This window comes from Magnolia sinica, chromosome 12 (assembly GCF_029962835.1).
Source record: "Magnolia sinica isolate HGM2019 chromosome 12, MsV1, whole genome shotgun sequence".
Taxonomy (NCBI): domain Eukaryota; kingdom Viridiplantae; phylum Streptophyta; class Magnoliopsida; order Magnoliales; family Magnoliaceae; genus Magnolia; species Magnolia sinica.
In genome coordinates this window covers 39,258,154-39,283,876 of record NC_080584.1, presented here as the reverse complement: position 1 = coordinate 39,283,876, position 25,723 = coordinate 39,258,154, and the positions used below count along the sequence as shown (strand labels likewise).

The following is a 25,723-nucleotide window of genomic DNA, read 5'->3' as shown; positions in this document are numbered from 1 at the left end:
TCAATTACCCAATGCCAAATGGCATGAACAACGCATCAATAGAGCTACTTCATCCTTGTTCCGCACATCCATTGTTTCCGAGCCCTTTTCAACCAACTCATCTAAAATTTCAACCGTCTAGGCATCAACAGAGTAGAAATCAGCATATGCACAATGCCTAATGAGCAAAAGGTTCAGAATACAGTTTGACAAGTCATTCAACAAAGAAATGAAGGACCTTATTGATCACTTTTGTGTAGCCACTAATGATTTCACTTGGATGCAATCCCATCCTAATAAGCTCCTCCGCATTTTGGAGAAGCTCCCTAACAAAAGATATCGTCAAATTAGCTCCATCGCTAATTTCTTCCTGTTGTGCTTTGCCTGCTTACACCAGAATCTTGCAGCAGGATGTTGTACCTCAAGTTCATTCACAATAGTTGCAGCATCATTTGTAACAAAGAGTTTGTCCAAATTATTAATGACCATCTTATTCATACCTGAACATGCCCAAAAAAGGGGGGAAATTTTTAATCAACCTCACATATTTCGAAGCCAGACCGAGGATCATTACAATGAGTAAGAATCTAATATGGCCGGATAAAAACCTTATGAGCTACTGCTTATATGAGAATATTTTGATAGCATACACCATGTGAGGCAAAGAGCGAGTGCGAGATCATTGAATGTTAGGATGGTTGTACTTGTGAAGAATTACAAGGACGTGGTGCATCAGACGATGAATAGTGTCCCGATGCATCTATTTTATATAATTGGGAACAAAGTTTTGGTTGATAAGATGGACCTACCATGGATAGATAATGACCCTCAGATTTTACATATTAGACAATCCCATCCAGCTCATCCATGGATTTTATTTTGTACCATTATTATCCCTAGCAATATATTTGTAGGCCACTGATTCAAGGGTTAGAATCATCCGATCTGGGAAGTTTTTAAGCACTAACATGCATTATGGGCTCCTTCAAATCAATGGTCATTATCCCCAAAACATAGGACCTTTATGCACAAAACTCCTTGCAAGTTTGATGAATTGTAGTTTTTACCATCCTTTTTCACTCACTAAGATTCTACTCTTTCTTCTTATCTCAACAGTCAAGTCATTGTTAATAAAAATAAATAAATAAATAAATAAATCAAAATTAAAAGAACTGAATTTTTAAGATCGAGAGTAAATTAAAAATGACGAAAGTAGAACAACAGAAATCCAAGAAAGAAAAGTGAACAGGCATTTTTTTTAATCAGTTGGATTTATGATCCAATGAGTGGCAAGCTATTTATGAAGACATGATCCACCATTAGCAAGATTTTTCCTTTCTCATCAACTCATCTCCACTATATATGTGCCACATGGTTTGTCAATATGATAGGCCGCCATGTGGATATACTGTGGCTTATTAAAAAGAAAATAACAGGTGCAACTCGAGCCTAACTATTTGAATTAGACCAATGTGTGAATTTTTCCCCAACCTTTCTAAACCCTCCATTTGCAAATCAATGATGGGACAAACAAGATAGTCCAATCCCCTCTCTTTTTTATTTCTACAGTTCATTTATGCGGCTGACCACTTGATTAATGGTCCCAATCGCCCTCAATATGTGCCACGTGTACAATAGAGATGAAAGAGAAAGGGATCAAAAGAAAACCATAGTAATATTAAACAGTAGAACATAACAATCACTCACTAATTGACATTACCGAATAATTAACAGAAATCCTGGTCATTATTAACATTTTCGAAAATAACACAAAAATGGGAAATGAATAAGAAAGTCTACTAAAAAGCATCGAAAATTTTGAATATTTTCAGGGCAAAGAAACTTCAGTAGGCAGAGCCGTTACCGTTCGGTCTGAGTGAAGTTTGGGTGATGGTGGAGAACTGCTTGCAAGCATCAATGTTCTTGAGGACCGCTTCATCGAAGGCATATTGCCATATCAAGAACAAAAATTATGCTATATCATAACTGAAATGAAAATGAAAATGGTAAGGTGAAGTAATGAACCTTTATCTTATTAGATACGTCCTCATAGTAATGAACTTTCATAGAGGAAGACCTTCTCATACTCATGTACATAGTACCTTAAGTAGTTGTGTATTCTAGTAATGTGCATAAGCTTGTTTGGTTTAGCTTTACCAAGTCTCTCGATGTAGACCAGTCTTCCTTCCTATCAAAAAAATACAGCTACGTGGATCTATTCATAAACATTTTAATTATTAAAAAGAACGTTAATATACACATCCAACAAGAAACCTTTGTGGAAATATAGCATAATAAAACTTATGCAGAAAGATCTTCCATTCTGCTGGTTGCTAGACCTGCCCTTACAGATTCTTACAAAATCAACACTCCGGTGGAGGATATACATGATCAGATGTTAGCTGATCACAACAAACACTTACTACCATGATTGCAAGGATCAAGTCAATCACTGATGCAACCAAATGCACCTTTGGCCATTTGATGCAACCAAATGCTATAATAGAGACTTTTATTATGAAAAAAGAAACTGTAATGAAGCATCAAACACATGCTAGTGTAAGACGGTGGTTACTACAATAAGGAGAGTGAGAGGTTACCGTAAAAGAATGTCTCATAAGTTTTCCAAAAGAATATAATTGTCATGAGAGCCATTTAAGTGCCCAGGGAATTGAATAACTGAAATGGCCAAGCTATATGTCCTAGAGGGGGGGTGAATAGGACTATGCCAAATTAAATTTGAATACAACAGAATATGAAACAAAGAATATATAACACTATACACCAATCACAATATATGTAAGACCCGTGTCCTAGCTCGTACCGTTCCATAGGCTTTCACGGTCCTCCTAGTCAAATTTCGACGACCCACGACGCGTAAATAGCAGTGGCACATGATCCTGAGTTGTACCCTGTATTTTAGAGTCGGTTCGACCCCGAGACTTGTACCCTAGCGACCGCACCGTCGCCACGGTTCCAATGTCGCATCTCGCGCACCGAGGTGATACCCAGGCCAGAAGATGTGGGCCCGCGTTCAGTTCGAGAAAAACACCGCGCTGTTGCAGAATCCAAGAGAACATCACATCAAATCCCATCAATCTCATCAATCAATCACACATCACCTCACATGTCAAAGTATAACCCCATCCCCAAGCAACCCCCAAAGTCAAACTCTCTCTTACACAAAGTACACCCACCACATCACTCACCCAACTCTCTCTTCCAACCTCTCTCTCTCCCTCATTCTCTCCAAGCAACCGTCCATGGTTTCCATGGGAGAGAAACTAGTGTGGCCCACCTTCCTACCTTCCATCTCCACCATCCAAGTCCGATCTCAACCTTTGAAGTCCACCCATTTGAGCTCTAGCCTACATTGGCGGAAGAATGAAGAAGAGATCTAACGGTGGGTGTTTTTCTCTCTCTCTCTCTCTTGGTTTGATGGCCCACCATGGATGTATATATGAGATCCACGCTGTCCACAAAATGGGACAGCCTTGTTGAACCATCCAGGGACAGCAGTTGCTGCATGTTTCTAGGCACACCCTATTGAAGGGAAAACACGAAGATCAACTTAATCTCAAGCTAGATGGCCCACCTACGTGAAGCCCCCTCTGATGTATGTATTTTATCCATGACGTCCACTTAATGGGACCACCTTACTGCCGTCATAGGGCCTGCATGACCGTCCGATCATGTAGGGTTGTTTGAAGGGAGATTGTAAATATGAGCTTGAACCTGTAGCTGGTGGGCCACATGCGTGGATCCCACCTTGATGTACGTATGTTCTATATCCCTAGCCGTCCATCTGCATGTCCCAGACCCAATGTCCGTGGGTCGCACCATGGCAGCAGTAATAGTGGTGTGCTGGTACCGTGGATCTCCAGGCCACCCTACTTTGTTGCTGACTGCTGGGATGAAGGCAAGCATAAATATCAGTTTCATCTCCTCTAGTGGGCTACTGTACATGGACCCCACCCTGAGAAGTATGTGATCTGCATCTATACCATTCATCTGCACAGGGTTCTGTGAGCTGCACCGTACAAGCAGCAGAGGCGTCCATTTGCATTGTCATGGCTGTTGACCATTTGAATGGGGGGGAAAACAAATACCAGCTTGTTCCTAAGCCGGTGGGCCACACTGAGGTGGATCCCGTCTTGATGCATGGTGTCTACACACCAGCCGTCCATCAGAGAGATCATTTTAGGACTTGGGACCAAAACAGGCAGGCCCAGCAGACATCAGGTGGAGTGAGACGCCACCTTGATTATATGTGTTGCAATCCAGGCCGTCCTGGTGGCCTGGACGCTGTTTCTTTGTAATATAATATATATATATATATAATATACTAATAATATAATTTATATATTATATAATAATGTTATATGGTGGGCCCCACGTGGGACCCACCTATCTGGGATGCTGATTGGCTGGTCTATATACACCAGCTATAAGGCTGGTGTAATTGACGTCAGCAAGTCCTGAGGGTCCCACCTTGTTGTGTGTATTGTATAACCACCGCCTGTCCATTTCACATGGCCCGCCCCACACGTGTAGATGGGATCCACACCGATGTATTTATCATATCTGCACCGTACGGATCTTCTGGACGGTGGCCACACCTTGATGTAATGCTTTACATCCACGTCGTCCATCTGATTTCGCTGGGACCTTCTCACTGACGTGCTGCAGCGCAGCACGTGAGAGCCTCTATGATGTACATGTCTCACCCCTGCCATCCACATGGGCATGGGGCCCCTATACTGTATATCCAAACCGTCTATCTGTGGGCCCCGCCACCTACGTAGCTGTTGTACTAATGTCAGCAGATCAGTGGTCCTAATCATGAGGATTGTGTATATCTAAACCGTCCATTTGGACGGTGGGCTAGCAGGCCACACCAGCTATATGACTGTTGTACTTCGACGTCAGAAAGTCGTGGGGCTCACATGAGTTATGTGTTACATCTAAACTGTCCATCGGAGGGCCCCACCGGCTATATTACTATTGTAGTTGATGTCAGCAAGCGCCAAGGGGACCACCAGATATATGTGTTGTATACCCACGTCATTCGTCCAGTTTTGTGGGAACCACCGCGAGGTATGTGTGCATCTAAGCCGTTCGGCCATTTATCCCACCGTGATATATGTGTTTCATCAACATCGTCCATCTACTTCCTGTGGTGTGGGGCGTACTGAGATGTACTTGTCTATATTCACACCGTCCATTTGGACGATGCTGATTGGAGCCGACCTTGATGTATGTGGCCTTCCATGATGCATGTGCTGTATTCACACTGTCTATCCATTTGGATGGACGTGTGGTTCACTTGGACAATGTTTGGATCGTACTGATTTACATAGACAATGTTTGGGTGGTGCTAATTTACTTGGGAATTGTTTGGACAGTGCTAATCACATTAGTGAACCATGTACCCCTATAATAGTGTACAGTGATACACATGATACACCTACAACTATTAAAATGAATTTTGGTGTAATCTAAGCCCACTTGAGGCCCCTTGGTGCGGCCTATCCATGAGGCCCATCATGATGTATTTTTTGGCCCATGTGCGGGGCCCACCTGTTTGTATTTTGGCCCATGTGACAGGGCTCACTTGCCTTGTATTTTGAGGCCCATGTGATAGGGTCCACCTGCCTTATATTTAAGGCCCATATGATGAGGCCCACCTGCTTGAATCTGAGGCCCATGGGCAAGGCCCATTGTAATGTATTCGAGGCCTATGGGCAAGGCCCATTGTGATATGTATTAGGCCCATGATGTGTGGCCACTTGATGTATGTTGAGGCCCTGGTGTGAGACCATGGGCCCACTATATGTTTGGCCCTATGAGGACCGCTCCTTGAGAGCAATGATGGTTAAATGTCCACATTGTTGGGCAATGATGGTTTAATGTCCATATTGTGACCTTCCCTTAGGCCTTGTTCAACCGATTATCATGGCCAATTGTCAATTTCGATTGACGTGACCGATTTACCGATCCTGATTGTCATGGCCGATTGTTGATTTCGATTAACTTGGCCGATTTACCGATTCTGATTATCGATCGATCCCGATTATTGTGACTGACTTGCCGATTCTGATTATCGCTCGATCCCGTTTATCTTGACTGATTGCCGATTAGCGATCGAGGTCGTTTATCTTGACCGATTGCCGATTAGCGATCGAGGCCATTTATCATGATCGATTGTCGATTTCTGATTAACTTGATCGATTGCCGATTAGCGATCGAGGCCATTTATCTTGACCGATTACCAATTAGCGATCGAGACCGTTTATCTTGACCGATTGCCGATTAGCGATCGAGGCCGTTTATCTTGACTGATTGCCGATTAGCGATCGAGGCCATTTATCATGATCGATTGTCGATTTTCGATTGACTTAACCGATTGCCGATTAGTGATCGAGACCGTTTATCTTGACCGATTGCCGATTAGCGATCGAAGTCGTTTATCTTGACTGATTGCCGATTAGCGATCGAGGCCATTTATCATGATCGATTGCCAATTTTCGATTGACTTGAGCGATTGTCGATTAGCGATCGAGGCTGTTTATCATGACCGATTGCCGATTAGTGATCGAGACCGTTTATCTTAACCGATTGCCGATTAGCGATCGAGGCCATTTATCATGATCGATTGCCGATTTTTTATTGACTTGACCGATTGCCAATTAGCGATCGAGGCCGTTTATCTTGACCGATTGTCGATTAGCGATCGAGGCCGTTTATCTTGACCGATTGCCGATTAGCGATCGAGACCGTTTATCTTGACCGATTGCCGATTAGCGATCAAGGCCATTTATCTTAACCGATTGTCGATTAGCGATCGAGGCCGTTTGTCATGACCGATTGCCGATTCCGATTGACTTGACCGATTGCCAATTCCGATTGACGTGACCGAATTGCCGATTCCAATTATTGACCGATTTCAATTGTCGAGATGGATTATCGAGACCTATATGGTGTATATGCGACTCATAGTCAAGGCCCTTTGTGATGTTTGTTAAGCCCCTGTGAAATGTCACGCCCCAAACTCAGAAAATGGGCTCACAAAATTCCCGATCGCCGAATCCGACACCGACAGCCTCCGTAGTACCCCATTCTCGGATTCCGACACTTACATGCCAGATTCCGAATCTGGGATCCTACAAGGAGGATTTTTAGTATGATTTTTTTTTTTGTAATGGAGCATAACCACAATCATAACCAAGTCACAAAACAACATCACCACATATCCACTATATCAAAAAATTTTAAGTACAATGCGGAAAGGGAAATATATGGTGATCAAAAAGCTCCAAAAATGATCAGACGCGCGCTCCTGCCTCAACGCTGCTACTGTCCAACGACACCTGCATGTAACGGTCGTGCATAAGCTTACAAAAGCTTAGGTGGTGGTGTAAGTGTGTACGCAAGGCAAGCGCTAAGTGTACAATATCAGAGTAATGCGGAAGTATGCGGTAAGTCCATGAATGCTATCAGCTGTACCAAAGCTATATGATGCAAGACATGAATGCTATCGGCCATACCAAGGCCATATGATGCGAGGCCTCAGTAGCCAAATGTCATATGCGAGATGCAAAGTAAGAGTGCCAGAACTCGTCAAGTACACATATCAGTACAGTTCCTCTCTAGATATCACCGAGGTCTAGTACACCTCACACTGACTGCCTCCTCCCTCGCTGCACAGTCAAGCAAGTGGAAGAGACCACACTATCCGCCTGACCAGTAGTCTGTCAATACCTACCCAGCTCGTCGATAGCGGACTCATTTGCAAGCTGGTCAAACTCAGCCTAGCTTATAGCCCCCTCACTCGGGCGGATAAGGCCACACCCCCTTCCAATCGACCACGACAAAGTGGGAGACGCGGCCTACTGGTATTCGGCACTCGGGTGCTCGTGTATCCACTCGGTCTTAACGTTGGAGCATCTCCTGATACCAAAAAGGTTCTGGGATTTTCACCCAAGGACATCCTAAGTGCCCACAATGTTAGAGCCAATATTTTCGATATCCGATACGACCATCCACGATGTGCCTGTGGAGGCCACGGCCCTGATGTCACTAGGGCGTGCAGTGATCAAGTCACACATATACAGAATGCATGAGTCACATCGTCAAATCATGCAGTAATCGTGTGCGTACCACACACTCATATGGGGGCACTCCGTCTCATAAGGAGTCCCGTAAATGCCTCAGCCCAACGGCTTATGCTATGATCAAACATTCCTCATATCAAGCATACATATGATGCGTGTGGGCATATATCATGGAGTTGTACTAAGCATGTTATAAAGTGATGAATTATTCTTAAAATGCAGATGGCCTAGACAGCCTACACACAATAAGTACGACCTATCAATAGGCCCTAGGGAGAGTCGTAATGCAGACATTTAACCAACATTATACTTGCAATGTGGACGTCAAACCAACATTGCTCCCACGGCATAGCCTGCCACAAACCATGGAGAAATCACGCATTGCAATGGACCCTAAAGACAACCCATTGGGCCTCGACCCATGGGCCTTAGGTACATCAAATGGGTCGTATCACATGGGCCTTACATTCGTCAAATGGGCTACATTAATGGGCCTCACCAACGGGCCTTATATACATTGCAATGGGCCATAACCCATGGGCCTTAGAATACACCAAAATGGGCTTAATCACATGGGCTTTATGTATCTCAAATGGACCACACCAATTGGGCCCCATGCATATCAAATGGGCCACACCCAAATATAAGTGGAGATAGTGATTTTTCCACCATTAAGGTTCCCAAAGCCCACCCTAACATTTATTTTCTATCCAATCCGGTCATAAGGTCACACAAACCTGGATTAAGAGGAAAACACATTTCCTATTAATCCAAACTTTTGTGACAACAAAGGATTTCAATGGCAGGGACTCAATCCCCACTACTATTTGCAATGTGGTCCACTTAATCTTAAATCTGCCTCATTCTTCAGCCCATGCCCAAAAAAATGAGCTTTCCAAATGGTTGGGAGGCTTGGATGTAACACATGCATCATAATGGGGTCCACTATCCATCCAGCGGCCAGCAAAATGGCTGAACGGTTTGAATAAAACACATACATTATCGTGGATCCACCGTCCGCCTAGACGGTGGCAATAAAGCACATGCATCACTGTGGGTCCCACGTGGGGCCCACCATAATGCTTATATGCCATCCAATCTGTTCATAAGGTCACACGTACCTAGGTGAAAAGGGAGAACAAATTTCGTCTTGATCCAAAACTTCTATGGCTTAGAAAAGGAGTTTCAAGGGCAGACGTTCAATCCCACTGTTTCCCATGATGTGGGCCACCTGAGTCTTAGATGTCACTGAATTTTGAGGGGGCCCACTGATGGAGGTGGCCCACCATATGAACGGGTTCGATGGTAAATATACATCAGGGTGGGGCCCACGGTAGGGGCCATGGGTCACTGTTGTCCGCCCGCCCACCTGGTGCTGTCAGTGCCTCTGACGCCACAGCAGCAACAATGTTGCTGCTGGTTTATTTATTTATTATTTCTTTTTTGAAAAACCTGTGTTCTCAAGGTTTTTCGTACGTGGGGCCCGCAACATGGAAATCCGACCCCGCCATCGATCCCCATAGCTCAAGACAAGTAGGACGAGCCCAATATTCAATATATTTTGGTGAATAAAAATAGCAATTGGTTTTTCAACGGTAACCACCACAATTTCTCATGCTATGCCCACCAGATACTCGGATCTGCTTCATTTTTCGGCTCAACGCCTAAAATGAACTCGAGAATGGAATGGACGGCATGGATTGAATACTTACATCAAGGTGGGGCCTACACCAGTGGACCACCCTAAAATCTTGTGAACCAAGCTAATATTTGTGTTGTCCCAAACCACATCCAGGGACACTGGACGGTTGGACGGAACACATGCATTCGAGGTGGGCCCGGCTTAGGTGGGCCACCACATGGAGGATGGTGTGGGTGCAACACATATAAGGTGGGCCCCACTTATAAATGGCTTGGGTAAAAATCATGCCTCATGGTGGGGTTCATCCAAGCAACCCACACAACCATATCACCACAGAAGGCAGAGAGAGAGAGAGAGAGAAATAGAGTGGGACACGGGTGATGGAGGGACCCCGACACTATGGGCCCTCCGTTTCAAGCATCCAATCATACATCAAGTTGGCCCCATAGCATGTGGGCCCATCAAATCAAAGATTAACGGTGGAGATCCCTTCTCCACCAAGATGAAAGGTCTAGATGATCTTATTTATGCAAGAAAGTAAACATCATGATGGGGTCCATGGAAAATGGCCCCATCATGGAATGATTATGAGCATCAAGGTGGGCCCTCAGCCACACCTAGGGTCCAAAGTGAGATCCACACCATCAATCGGTAGGCCTCACTTGGTTCATCATCAAAATATGGAAATCTATCCTAATAAGCACCCACCGTCGATCTTCTTGGTCCGTTGGAAAGCCGATCTCTTTGTGCTTCACTTTGATGGAGGGAGATGAGAAGTGGATGGCTTGGATGAAGGATCTTTGGGATGGGAAGTGGGCCACCAAAGCACATTTTTCTCTCCATGGGAAGGCTTGGACGTGGGATTTTCCTTGCTTGGGAAAAGTGATGAGAAATGGGAGAGAGAGAGAGAGAGAGTTGTAAAGAGAGAGAGGGTAGCTTAGGTAGGCCATGATTACTTGTAAGAGAGGGTGGCTAGCAATAAATGCTTGAAAGAAGGCTAGGGGGTAGGGTGGCTATAGCTAGGGTAGGGTGGCTAAGGCTAGGGTGATGTCATCCATCACTCTCATGATTACCTAGAGATTGGTGCCACATGGGATGAGTGGGTCCCGTAATATGCGGTCCATGGCCATTAAAATGCACGGTCCACATCTTATGATCTAAGCGTCGGGTTGGTGCACGAGACGTGGCGTTGGAACCGCGGCGACGGTGCGATCGTGATGGTACGGGTCTCGGGTTAAGCTGACTCAAATCTACAGGATATGACCTAGGATCGCGTGCAAACGTCGATTATAGGTCGCATGTTACCGAAATTTGACGGGAAGGATCGCGGCAGTCGACGAAACAATACGAACTAGGATACGGGTCTTACATGAAAGGCCCATCGTGATGTGTATTAAGCTCTTGAGTGAGGCCCATGGTGTTGTATATTTGGCCCTTATGTGAGGTCATGAGCTCATTACATTTTAGGATCTATGAGGGTCATTCCTCGAGGGCAATATTGGTTAAATGTCCACATTGTCGAGGTCGATTGTCGATGCCGGTCATTGATATCGATTATGAGTATGTGACTGCATAACATCATGATACATGCCCATATGCATCATCTGCATGTTTGTTATGAGATGTGGTTGACCATTGCATATTTCATTAGGCAGATTGTTATGAGACTCCCTGATAGGTGGAGGTTATCTCACATGATCGCACGGTATGCGTAGGGTTGATATATGACTAGATTGTATGACTCATGCATCCTGCATTGTGTGCCCTAGCGACATCAGGGCTGTAGCCTCCACAGGCATATCGTGGATGGCTAGACGGGACACCAAAAATTTATTCTACATAGGGTGCTATAGATATCCCTGGGTGAAAGTCCCTAAACCCTCTTGGTTCCAGAGGTTGCTCCAACATCTAAACCGAGTGGATGCATGAGCGCATGAGAGCCGTATACCATTAGGCCTCATCTCCCACTGTGTCGTGGTCAGTTGGAAGGGGGTACGGCCTTACCTACCCGAGATGAGGGGGCAATGCTAGGCTGAGTCTGACCAACTCGAGGAATGGGTCCACTATCGACGAGCCGGGCCCGATATTGGCAGGAGGATAGTGAGGTCTCTTCCACTCACCTTGTTGTGCGCGATAGGGCGGTAGTCTGGTTTGAAGTGTAATAGACCCCGGTGATTTTCCAGTGAGGAACTGTACTGATATGTGGACTTATTGAGCAGGCATTGCATACTCATTCATTCATTCATTCACTATCCACTCGGGCTGGTGGTGCGCAATTATTTGTTACGTGTACATTCACATGACTAGGATTTCGGTTGGGCGCGCGACTAACCTGAGATCAGGAGTTTACCACATTGAGTCTGACTATCCAAATTTAGGTATGAGACTGGTTTGGATAAAAGTCCCTTGTGATGGACCCCGTGACCTGCGATACTACGCACTATTATCCCAACTTCACACTCCAGCATGGTCATTCCATCGCACCACATATCGCATTACATCCGCCGCATATGGCATTTCGGGTTACTATGTTTATGCATTTATATGACCTAAATACAACTGACGGTATTCGTGGACTCATTAGGATTTATATATTGTATTGCATCAGCGACATCTAATATTTGGCTTGTTGTCTCCACATTGCATAGTTAATCTACATTGCTTCATCAGTATATGATATTGTTTTATTATATTTCTGCGTCGTATAGCCTGGATAAGATTGATGGTATTTATGGGCCTATCAGTATGTTTTCGTATTACTCTGATTTCGTATGATTTATGATCTTGCTAGTGTTTCTGATATTGTATGATTATGGGTTTATCAGTATTTTCGCTTACTCTAATTACTCTGATATTGCTTACTTGGCACTTACCTTATGCACACACTTTCACCACCCACTAAGCTTTCTATAAGCTTATGCACGATAGATGCGTGCAGGTGATGTTGGGTTGTAGCAGCTTTGAGCTTAGAGCATGCAGCGGTCGTCTGGAGCTTTGATTTATTTTATATATGTATTTCCCTTTCAGTATTGTACTCAAACGATTATTAGCGGATATGTAATGATGATGTTGCCTTTGTGATTTGGGTAATCTTGTGGTTATGCTCATTACGAGATAAATGTACGTTGGAAAATCTTCCTTATAGGATCCCAGGATCGAAATCTAGCGTATATACGCTAGGAACCGAGAATGGGGTACTATGGAGGCTGTCAGCACCGGATTCAGCGATCGGAAATTTTGTGAGTCCGGTTTCTGAGTTTGGGACATGACAGTATAGGAATGGAAGGCAACCTAAAATAAAGAAATAGAAACAAAATTTGTTCTAAGGACAACCTTAAACCAAAAACCAAAGTTTATGATAGGACAACCTTATTTCTAGAACAAATAGAGAAACTGAAGCTCAACGTAATAAAGAGATAGCAAAAATATAATGCTGAAATGTAAATCTAAATTATTACAACATTCCCCACCGTGCTTGAAATGTAAAATTTACAACATTCACATCCACACATACATTCCACAATTCTGAATGATAAAAGATAGGAAATATAAATCACACATCCACAACACAAAGAATTATAGTGGTTCGTCTGTGTGTTCACCAACTGTTAAACAATAGGCACACAGAATGCTACTCCACTCGTAATATCCTCACATAGGGGATATTAGCATTCACTATCAAATAGGTTTTCACCAGTTCACCCAAAACCTTCACAATTATGTCTTTTTCAAAGGGCTTACACAATTCAAAAACCCTCACTTCTGAGTTTTCTGGCTCTCCTCAGATAACCAACAACTTTGAGATTTTTCTGGCTTAACCTCAAATAAAACCAAACAATGTAAATTACACAAATTGTAAAATACCTGATTTTCTCCTTCGTTGTAGCAGCCTAGAAGAACCAAGTTGGAGTAGAGATTTGAATGTCAAAGTTCAATGTCCAATACTCACTTTATAATGGTTCTAGGTTCAAATAGATTTTAAATTAAAACAAAAGGGCTAGCTCTAATTGATTTTGATTCCAGAAAAAGGAAAACAACAATTCCTCTTTTCAAATTAGATTGGAATGTAAGAAACAAAATCAATTAACAAAGCTAAAGAAAGAGAATATTAAATATGCACACTTAGCTTAAATGGAGCACCGACTTATCTCTCAGAAGGCCGAATTAAATTAACTTGAATTGCTTAATTTATTCTGAGATTCGTGCTCTATTTATAGGTGAGAAAATCAAATCTTCGACTGGTCTAAGGACCTCTACGACTGGTCGTAGAAGCAACAGATATTTGAAAATTAGAGTGCGATAAGATTTAGCAGTTTCACGACTAGTCGTAGGTTTCCTTCAACTGGTTCTAGGTCTCCTTCGACTGGTTGTACGATCCCTTCGACTGGTCGTAGGTAGTCGAATTTCAACGCTGTTCTTTGAGTCGTAGGTCTACAACTAGTCGAAGATGCAGTCGACATTGTTCCTACGACTGGTCGAACAGTCCTCAGGACTAGTCGAAGCCTAACAAAAAAATTTTGATTTTTGTAACAAACTTATGACTGATCCAGGAAATGTTTAGACAGGTCGAAGTAGTGCTAGGACTAGTCGAACAAAGTCCAGGACTAGTCTTAGAACAAACCAAACTCACTTATATAAAACATATGAATTATGTATCCAAAATCGCCTACTCTAAAGGTCAACCTAAGGTCAGTCATACCTCAATAGTGAAGTAAGGACATTGAAACTTTAGAGACGAGTGACCTTTAAAAGTAATAGAACTGGAAGTCTTGCTGTCGTTTAAACTTGAGAGCTTTTTGAGATCTTGAGATTGAACTTGAAAGCTTCTTGAGATTCTTGACTTGTGAACAGTGTTTATCAACCTAAGTTGATCTTGAGTAGAGCATTGTTCTTCACAAATGCAAGCTTTATAATAGTGTCTTTGGCACCACAAATTTGACAACACAAAGAGCTATAAACTATGGCACTTACAATCTCCCCCTTTGTCAAATTAGTGACAAAACACACTTTCAAGATATGTTACATAACACAGAATATCTGATTAAAGAATCATGCACCAGTTGTTATCAACCGGCATCCTGCAGACTTGTTATCAACCGGCATCCTGCAGACTTGTAAATTAATATTCAGTCCACCTCTGCACACCTCTGCACATACTCCCCTTGAGTAACATACTCATAAAACACCATACAATCTCCCTCCTCATGACAGCATCCATATCCATATACATATCCATAACATATCCATACTCCCTGTTTTTGTCACAATAGGATAAAGGAAGCACAAAATAGATGGCTGAGGAGAAATAATCAATGAGAAATATGAGAGGTAACTAGTCAAGATATGAGAACATAGCATAAGCAACACACATAATTCATAGACTGAGCTAAGTTAAAGAGAGTGACAAACTCAAAAACTAGTTAGGAGTAATAAAGTTATTACAGACCAATAAACTTAAAAATACTAATCTGACCTAGATGAAGTAGCAGGAATGGAAGGATCAAGTTGATGCATGCCTTTGTTCAAGCGCCTAAGATATTTGCGCATATATTTGAACTGTAAATCATGGGCAACAGACATGTTTTCCATCTTAATATTTAGATTCTCAACTTTATCTTCCAATGCACTCAGACGTGCATCAAATGAAGAAGGCTCATAATCTGAATCATTTGTAGAATCGGACTCAAGTTCTTCGAAAATATTATCCATGTTAATATCATCAGGAGGAAGATCACCAGCTTCTTCCTCATGTTCAGCTTCAGCACTACCAACACCATCACCTTGGCCAGGAAGGAAATCCAGTTTCATCTTATTGATAATGGAATTGTTAAATAGGGGCCTCTCCAACCGGCATATCGACTAACATATGTGTAGCCAACACAGTCATCAAATATCCAAATGGAATGTCATTATGACCAGGATGGAGTCGAAATTGAATGATGAAGTGACAAATCAAGGATGGTAAATAAATGTTAACACCACTGACAACAGAATGAAGAATACGAACCATGAAGGACGTCAATTCAGATTTATTACCCCACTGAGGATACAAATTAGACACAAAGATTTTGTGAAGAACTCTATATTTGGGTAACAGATATTTTGAAGGAAGCGCATTCCCTTTATGTGTCCAGTGTACATCCAAATTGCATAAGTCCTTACTCAGCATACATTTTTTAGCGACAGAGGATTTATCAGATAAAGTATGGATGGGAATACCCTTATCATTCACTGGAATATCCATAAGGGCTGAAATCAAATGACGATCAACTTCAAATGGCCCTTCTCTTGTGGAGATAGATAAAGTTAAATTTTCCAGTGAGAAAGCACATATGCATGCAAACATGGATTGGGCAATGGACCGGTATGCTGGCCCACCCCAAAGCAATAAGTTATTCCAACCTACAGATTGGAGCATAGGAAAAATATCAAAAGAAGCAACATGATTAATATCAACTGGATGCTCAACAATAATATTACGCAATCTGATGTCCCGAACATAACATGCATCGTCCTCAAGAGCCCTAAGATGATGCTTAGTGATAGGGGCCGATCTGAAAGAAGAAAATGGACCACAGGACGTTGATTTTCTTCCTCTAGAAGCCATATGCAACAAGGATTTCAAGAATATAAAGAGTTGCAAAGGATTATGAAAAGAGTATTCTCAAATTAAATTTTTCAAAAGAAAAACCTCAGATCTCAACTAAATTCGAAATAGACAACTCCAAGAGAGAAATAGAAGCAATCTAGACACAAATCTACAAGCAAAATGCAAATGGAGAACTAACCTTGAAGATTTTAGAAGATGGGTTCGACTAGTAGTTTGTCGGCTCGTTGGAGAGTGAAGTTGAAATGAAGAAGAAGATGATTTCTCCCAAATTTTAAGTGAATCCACACGATTCACGACTGGTCGTGGATATACATGACCGGTTGTAGCATGACTGGTTGTGGATACTCACGACTGGTCAAGTACAGGCCAAAAAATCTGATTTTTGCATATTTTTCAAGATTTGAAAACTAAACTAACAAATATATACACTATGATACAAATAGGCATAATTAATCATTTTAAAATGCACATGCCGAGATCAAATTTCATTTTGTTAAACCTACTTTTGTCGAACGATTTAGTGAAAATATCAGCACGTTGATTCTCGGTAGGGATATATTCCAAAGATATAACCTTTTCTTCAACTAATTCCCGAATATAATGAAATCTAATATCAATTTGCTTAGTACGAGAATGCTGAATTGGATTTTTTGAAATATTTATGGCACTGGAATTATCACAATATAATAACATAGAATCCTATTTAATTCCATAATCACTTAGCATACGTTTCATCCAAATAAGTTGTGTACACGCATTACCAGCTGCGATATATTCAGCTTCGGCTGTTGAAAGTGATATAGAACTTTGTTTCTTGCTAAACCAAGAAACTAAATAGCTTCCGATATAAAAACAACCACCATTGGTTGATTTTCGATCATCAAGATTACCGGCCCAGTCAACATCTGAGTACCCAGCTAATTGAACACTAGTCTCATATGGATACCAAAGACCGAGATTAACAGTACTTGCGACATATCTTATAATTCGCTTGACAGTAGTCTAGTGCGACTCTTTAGGTTCAGACTGATATCTAGCGCAAATACCAACACTTAAAGCGATATCGGGTCTACTAGCACTTAAATACAATAGACTACCAATCATACTCTGATATAATTTCGGATCCACATTTTTACCTGTAGAATCTTTTAAGAGTTTCAAGGTTGTACTCATAGGAGTATCAAAGTTATTACCATTCTCAAATCCAAATCTCTTAATCAAGTTCATAGCATATTTAGATTGAGAAATGAACATTCCATTAGGTTTTTATTTTACTTGCAACCCGAGGAAATAATTCAATTCCCCAACCAAGCTCATTTCAAACTGAGATTTCATTAAATCTGCAAACTCAATAGTCATGTCAGTACAGGTAGATCCATAAATGATATCATCAACATAGATTTGTACTAACAAGATGTGATTTTTATGTTTTTTAATAAACAGAGTTTTATCAACATATCCCATTTGAAAATTATGGCTTAATAGAAACTTTGTTAATTTCTCGTACCATGCCCTAGGAGCTTGTTTTAAACCGTAAAGTGCCTTTTTAAGACGATAGACATGATCAGTATTTTTGGGGTCTTCAAAATCCATTGGTTGTTCAACATAAACTTCCTCATGCAAATCGCCATTTAAAAATGTACTTTTCAAATCCATTTAGTAAATCTTAAACTTTCTAAAACGCGCAATGGATATAAAGAGTCTGATTGATTCAAGACGTGCTACTGGTGCAAAGGTTTCATCATAGTCAATACCTTCAATTTGAGTGTAACCTTGTACCACTAGTCTAGCCTTGTTTCTAATTATATTGCCAAGTTCATTAGATTTATTTTTGAAAATCCATTTGGTTCCAATGATGTGTTTATCTTTAGGTCTAGGTACAAGATACCAAACATCATTTCTCACAAATTGATTAAGTTCTTCTTGCATCGCAACAATCCAGTTTTCATCAGCAAGAGCTTCTTTTACGTTAGATGGTTCTATCTAGGATGTAAAACATACTTAATTGTATATATCCTCAAGTTGTCTATGGGTACAAACACCAGTGAGAGGGTTTCCAAGAATCTGTGTGGTTGGATGAGCTTTAATAGTCCTCAGTTCAAAATCAGTCTGATTAGATGAAATATCAGATTTATCAATTACTAGTACTTCATCATTATCTGAATTTGAGACTGGTGTGTTTAAGTGATCATCAATGACCACATTGATGGATTCTTGAATCACACTGGTCCTTTTCTTTAGAACCCTATAAGCTCGACTGTTTAAAGAGCATCCTAAAAAGATCCCTTCATCACTCTTCGTATCAAACTTTCCCAGATGTTCACCGTAAAATACAGCACTTGCTGCCAAAAACTCGAAAGTATTTGACAGTAGGCTTTTTATCGAACCACATTTCATAAGCCATTTTATTATTACCTTTACTAGTGTCAACCCGGTTAATAATATAGCAAGCTGTATTGACTGCTTCAGCCCAAAGATTCTTAGAGAGCTTCATACTATTCAACATGACATTAGTCATTTCTTGAAGCACTCTATTTTTTCTTTCAACTATACCATTTTGTTGTGGAGTTTTGGGCATTGAGAATTCATGTAATATTCCCTGGTCGCTACAGAACTTCTCAAAACCGCTATTCTCAAATTTAGATCCATGATCACTACAAATCTTACTGACTTGAGAACCTTTTTCAGTTTGAATCCTTTTGCGAACCTTTTTTACTTCTTCAAGGATTTCTAATTTATCCCTTAAGAAGACAACCCATGTATATCTGGTAAAGTCATCTACTATTACCAAAATATATCTTTTGCCACCTCGACTTTCCGTCCTGGTAGGTCCTACTAGATCCATATGGAGAAGCTCGAGTGGTCTTGATGTGGTATTGGAATTCACCTTTTTGTGTGAGTTCCTTGTTTGTTTGTGAATCTGGTATAAAATACCTGATTTTCTCCTTCATTGTAGCAGCCTAGAAGAACCAAGTCAGAGTAGAGATTTGAATGTTAAAGTTCAATGTCCAATACTCACTTTATAATAGTTCTAAGTTCTAATAGATTTTAAATTAAAACAAAAGGGCTAGCTCTAATTGATTTTGATTCCAGAAAAAGGAAAACAACAATTCCTCTTTTCAGATTAGATTGGAATGCAAGAAACAAAATCAATTAACAAAGCTAAAGAAAGAGAATATTAAATATGCACACTTAACTTAAATAGAGCACCGATTTATCTCTCAGAAGACCGAATTAAATTAACTTGAATTGCTTAATTTATTCTGAGATTCATGCTCTATTTATAGGTGAGCAAATCACGTCTTCGACTGGTCTAAGGACCTCTACGACTGGTCGTAGAACCAACAGATATTTGAAAATTTGGGCACGATAAGATTTAGCAGTTTCACGAATGGTCGTAGGTTTCCTTCGACTGGTCATAGGTCTCCTTCGACTGGTCGTAGGATCCCTTCGACTGGTGATAGGTAGCCGAATTTTAATAATGTTCTTTGAGTCATAGATCTACGACTGGTCGAAGATGCAGTCGACACTTTTCCTATGACTGGTGGAACAGTCCTCAGGACTAGTCGAAGCCTAACAGAAAATTTCTAATTTTTGTAACAAACTTATGACTGATCCAGAAAATGTTTAGACAGGTCGAAGTAGTGCTAGGACTAGTGAAACAAAGTCCAGGACTAGTCTTAGAACAGACCAAACTCACTTATATAAAACATATGAATTATGTATCCAAAATCGCCTACTCTAAAGGTCAACTTAAGGTCAGTCATACCTCAATAGTGAAGTAAGGACATTGAAACTTTAGAGACGAGTGACCTTTGAAAATAATGGAGCTTGAAGTATTGCTGTCGTTTAAACTTGAGAGCTTTTTGAGATCTTGAGATTGAACTTGAAAGCTTCTTGAGATTCTTGACTTGTGAACAGTGCTTGTCAACCTAAGTTGATCTTGAGTAGAGCATTGTTCTTCACAGATGCAAGCTTCATGTAAGACCCGTATCCTAGACCGTACCGTTCTATAGACTTCCGTGGTCTTCCCGGTCGAATTCCGACAACCTTCGACCCTAAATCGGTATTTACGCGCGACCCTGATTCACATGCCGTCAACCTGAATCGACTCAACCCAGGACTTGTACCTTGGCGACCGCGTCGTCACCGCGGTTCTGATGCCGAGGCGATACTCGGGTCGAAAGATGTGGGCCAGCGTTCAGTGCGAGGAAAATGCCGCGCGTTGCAAAACCCGAGAGAATCTCTACAAGATGTCACATCAATCAATCAACCCATCAATCCCATCATATCAAGTACACATCACCTTTCACCCTTTCCCAAGCAAGCCCTAAAGTCAAAAAGTTCTTACAAAGCCCATACTTTTCTTGCACCATTTGCCACAAAAGTCAAAAAAGGGTTCTTACACCCATCACTCACCACATCAACACATCCATCACCCATCCCTCTCCTTACTTACAACTCTCTCTCTCATTTCTCAAAGTCATTCCTAAGCAACCAAGAGCCTCACGTCCAAGCCCTCCCATGGAGAGAAAAATGCATATGTGAGGCCCACCTTTCCATCCCTAGATCTCCCATCCTAGCCATCCATTTCTCATCTTCCTCCATCAAAGAGAAGCACAAGGAGCTAAGGAAGCCAAGGGAGCAAGAAGATCAAGCGGTGGGTGCTTCTATAGGCTAGTTTCTCTTGTTTTCATGATGGGCCAAGTGAGGCATACCGATCGATGGTATGGATCTCACTTGGGACCCTAAGATGTGGCCGATGGCCCACTTTGATCATCATGATCATTCCATGATGGGGCCATTCTCCATGGACCCCATTATGATGTTTATTTTTCTTGTATACCTAGGGTCATCTAGACCATCTATTTTAGTGGAGAAGGGATCTCCACTGTTGGATTTTGATTTAATGGGCCCATGTGTAATGGGACCCACTTGATGTATGATTGGTTGCAAGGGAGGGCCCATAGTGTCGGGGTCCCTCCATCACACGCGTGTCCCACTCTCTCTTTCCCTCTCTTTTTCTTTTTTCCTCTTCTTATGTTAATATGGTCATGTGGCCCATTAGGTTGGACCCCACCATGAGGTAGGTATTTTATCCAAACCATTTATAAGTGGGGCCCACCTTATATGTGTTGTACCCACACCCTCCATCATTTGGTGGCCCACCTAAGCAGGGCCCACCTCAATGCATGTATGACGTCAAGCTGTCCAGCGTCCCTGGACGCTGGACAAAAAGGGAAAAAGGGCACAAATATTAGCTTGTTACCAAGCATATGGGGTGGCCCACTCTTATAGGCCCCACCTTGATGTATGTAATTAATTCACGCCGTCCATTCCTTTTCCAAGCTCATTTTAGGCATTAAGCTGAAAGATGGGACCAATCATACTTTCAGACGGGCCATAGCATGGCAAACAGCGGGTTTACCATTGAATTATCCCCTATTGTTTCTATACACTGAAATAGGCTCAATATTGGGCTTGTTTTGCTTGTCTTGAGCCATCGAGGGCCATTGGACGGAGCGGATTCTCAGGATGTGGACCCCACCTGTGAAAAATCACAACAAATCAAAAAATATATATATAAACAGCAGTAGCAGGCGCTACTGCTGTGTCGGAAGGCAGCAGGCGCTGCTTGCGCACCAGCGGGCGGGCGGAAAGCAGGAACCGCCGTGGGCCCCACCATGATGTATATTTTATATCCACTCCGTTCGTCGTGTAGGCCACTTCCTGAAGTGGGCCTACTCCAAAAATCAGCCTGATCTAGAGCTCAGGTGGCCCACACCATAGGGAACAGTGGGATTAAACGCCTGCCCTTGAAACCCTTTTTGGGTCCACAAAAGTTTTGGATCAGGGTGAAATTTGTTTTTACCCTTCATCTAGGTCTATGTGACCTTATCAATGGGTTGGATGGCGTATCAACATTATGGTGGGCCCCATGTGGAGCCCACAGTGATATATGTGTTTTATTACCACCGTCCAGGCGGACGGTGGAGCCCACTGTGATATATGTGTTCTGTCCCCACCGTCCAGGGGACGGTGGGTGTGTGAGTGTGCCTGTGTGTGTGTGCGTGTGCGTGTGTGTGTATATATATATATATAATATTATATTATATATAATGTTGTATATACTATATATAAATTATATATTATATTATATATAATATACTGGGTGGTGGGCCTTCAAGTGGACCCGCCACCATTCAAAGTAATGGTCAATGACGCCCACTATTTAAAATTTCCAAGGGGGCCATAGCAGTTTCCCATCAAGTTGATATTGACCCCACTCCATCTATCACTATGTAAATTATGGAAGGGGTTGATGGGAAACATATTTCATGGTGGGCCTTAGGAATTTTAATGGTGGAAATCATTACCACCACTTTTGTTGGGTGTGGCCCATTGGATTTGCATGGGGCTTAATTGGTGCGGCCCATTTGATATACATAAGGCCCATGTGATTAGGCCCATTGTGATGTATTTTAAGGCCAATGGGCTATGGCTCATTGCAATGTACATAAGGCCCCTTGGTGAGGCCCATTAATGCGGCCCATTCGATGAATGTAAGGCCCATGTGATACGGCCCATTTGATGTATTTAAGGCCCAATGGGATGTACCTAAGGTCCATTGCAATGTGCGATCCCAACATGGTTTTTGTAATGATGTTTATGACGGTCGTGCCTTGAGAGCAATGTTGGTTTGACGTCCACATTGCAAGTATAATGTTGGTTAAATGTCCACATTACAACTCTCCCTAGGGCCCATTGTTTAGCCCATACTTGTTGTGTATAGGCCGTCTAGGCCATCTGCGTTGTAAGGATAGTGCATTACTTTATAACATGTGTAGTATAGCTCCATAACTCATGATCATACGCATCATATGTATGCTTGATATGAGAAGTGACTGATCATAGCATATGCCTTCGGGCAAATTGTCTAGGGGCTCCCGGATAGGGGGTGTTGCCCTACATGAGCGCATGATACGCGAAAGATTGCTGTATGACTGGATAGTATGATTCATGCATTCGCATCATGTGATATGGTTACTGCACGCCCTAGCGACATAAGGGTCGTAGCCTCCACTGACGTATCGTGGTTGGCAGGATTGGATACCAAAAATATTATTCTACATGGGGTGCTATAGATATCCCTGGGTGAAAGTCCCTAAACCCTTATGGTACCAAGAGGTTGCTCCAACGTCTAGACCGAGTGGGTGCATGAACGCCGAGTGCCGATTACCAGACGGTTGCGCTTTCCACTGTGTCGTAGTCGGTTGGAAGGGGGTGCGGCCTTACCCGCCCGAGAGTAGAGGGTAATACTAGGCTGAGTCTGACCAGCTCGAGGAATGGGTCCGCTATTGACGAGCCAAGCCCGATATTGGCAGGCGGATAGTGAGGTCTTTTCCACTTACCTTATTGATGGGGCGGCAATCTGATTTAGAGTGTACTAGACCCCGGTGATATTTCAGATTTTGAGCTGTATTGATATGTGGACTTAGATGAGAATTTGTATGCTTGAGCTGCATTTCGCATTGCATGGCTTTGGTATAGCCGACATCATTCTTTGCACCGCATGGCCTTGGTACGGCTAATGGTATTCTTGGCTTTCATTAGTATGTTCCGCATTACTCTGATACTGCATAACTGTATTACCACCTTCAGCACATACTTTCACCACCCTCTAAGCTTTCTATAAGCTTATACACGACCGTTGCGTGCAGGTGACGTTGGATCGTGGCAGCGCTGAAGCTTAAGCACGTGGCAGATTATTTTAGAGTTTTGTTCATCATTATTGTATTTCCCTTTATGCTCATTGTACTTGTAAAGTTTTTTATCATAGTGGAAATATGATGGAGTTTTTGGTTGTTGTTTGTGGGTTATGTCTTTGGTTATGCTTATTATGAATCAAACTGATGTTGAAAATCCTCCTCGTAGCATCCCAGGATGGGAACCTGGCGAATGGGCGCTGGGAGCTGAGAATGTAGTTCTACAGAGGCTGTCGGCGCCGAATTCGATGATCGGGAATTTTGTGAGCCCGGTTTCCGAGTTTGGGGCGTGACACTTCATAATAGTGTCTTTGGCACCACAAATTTGACAACACAAAGGGCTATAAACTATGGCACTTACAATAACATATAATAGAAAGATCAAAAAGGAAGGGCACAATTGACAGCTTAACACGATAAGTATGGTGATGGCAGAGCTAATGCACATCAAAGGTCATGTCTTCAAAAGGCTTGTATGATCAGAATTTTTCTTTACTGATAGTTCAAGTTTTTCAAAACTAAATGAAACTAATCCCATTCCAAAGTTCTTCATCACATTACCTAAGAAATGAAGGGAAAAATCTCTGTTTTGATGTCTAATAAATCAACATGGGCAGCCCTTTCCAAATCTGACCTAGCAATCCTCTCCCTTTCCAGCTCCTGTAGATTGGCAGGAATGCAGATCAATAGGTCAGCTTCATAATTTGATGCATTTCTTTTGAAAGAAAACGTTAAATTATTAAGAATGAAAACAGATAAAGACAAGAAATCAATCCCATAACTATAAAGCCGCTGAAGAAAATCAAAAGAATCTAGAAGATTGGGCTTTGTCATCCGAACATTGAGGCATGATTGTATTACAATGAATAATAGAAAACTGAGTAAAAGCATCCACAACCAACAATGCTTCCACCCACATGTTAATGGCAAATGACATGATATGAAGAAAGTTCCTATAAACACCAATAAGCGTTAAGTAGATAAGGCATGTTGGGCCCTCAACAAACACAAGAACATGAACAAGAACAGAGCCTTAACCACAATAACAAACCAGAGCCTTAACCACAATGAGAGGCTTAACCACAATGAGAGGCTTAAAGATAGGCTGGAAAACCTGTGATCCAATAACAAACCATGATTTTATTTTAGGATGCACATATATGATTGCTCCCTTAGATTATCAATTCATTAGATGAACATATCAAAATTTTGTAGACCAAATTGTATTGAAAGCCATACCTAAAATAGTATTCGGCATGGCTCTTGGTATATTTAGTTTGATGACTCCAAACATTACATGTTGTTTCACCATTAGCTTCAGGAAACCTCGTTACAAAACAGATAAATTAGTTAGATTGTGAAGCCCTTCTTATTATATATGCAAGCAACAACTAGGAAGCCAAATGAGTTTATTAGCAGTCTTCTTTCCCACTCTAGGTAACTTCCATTTGCATCCCCTGCAGTTCAAACCGTGCCCATTCAAGTTCACGAGAAACATTCCACTGCTAAATAGCTAAAATCATCTGATCAGGGAGATTTTGTACTGGATCATCTAATCTATGACATGACAAACAGTTTTAACCACCAAAACATTCCTTGTTGAGCGATTTCA

The 25,723-nt window shown here is 41.9% G+C and overlaps 1 protein-coding gene and 1 long non-coding RNA gene across 2 annotated transcripts in view; both read right to left on the bottom strand.

The window, feature by feature from the left end:
* Positions 1 to 25,723, bottom strand: part of LOC131220022 (probable uridine nucleosidase 2) — a 31,139-nt gene that overhangs the window by 1,491 nt on the left and 3,925 nt on the right. The gene's annotated exons all lie outside the window — the stretch shown is intronic.
* Positions 3 to 25,723, bottom strand: LOC131221249 (uncharacterized). Its single transcript, XR_009159133.1, has 4 exons — positions 25,351 to 25,723; positions 24,673 to 24,771; positions 218 to 479; positions 3 to 117 (listed from the first exon to the last, which is right to left on the bottom strand). It is a non-coding gene; the product is annotated as an uncharacterized LOC131221249 (long non-coding RNA).